Source organism: Rhagoletis pomonella, unplaced genomic scaffold, assembly GCF_013731165.1.
Source record: "Rhagoletis pomonella isolate Grant_MI unplaced genomic scaffold, Rhpom_1.0 Rhpom_scaffold_00007, whole genome shotgun sequence".
NCBI lineage: Eukaryota > Metazoa > Arthropoda > Insecta > Diptera > Tephritidae > Rhagoletis > Rhagoletis pomonella.
In genome coordinates, this window is record NW_023458561.1 from 43256332 (window position 1) to 43256731 (window position 400).

Sequence of the window (400 nt, forward strand, 5' to 3'; positions counted from 1 at the left end):
TTTTTTTTTTTTAAATATTGCACAAAGATTGAAACTTGGATTGGTATGGCTTTTGTGAAATAGTATGCTATAGTTTTATAAAAAAAAATAAATGAGTTTAATAAAAATCAAATCTTCAGTTAAAAACAGCAATCTAAGGAAATTCAAAATTAAAGAATGGAAAGTTTTATTACGTTTTTTAATTACCTTTTTTTAGGAAATTTTTACTTTGCACACCTCTGCGTATTTATTTTTATCTGCCGATTGATAGGAATAAGAGGCCATTTGAAAGTTTTTTACGGCCATACTTCACTATGCCGAATTTACACTCTGCTTTAATTGATACAAATTTGAATGACAAAGTTGGTCATGAAAAAGTACTCGTGTCATTACGTTAATAAAAAAGAGTCATTAATACCGA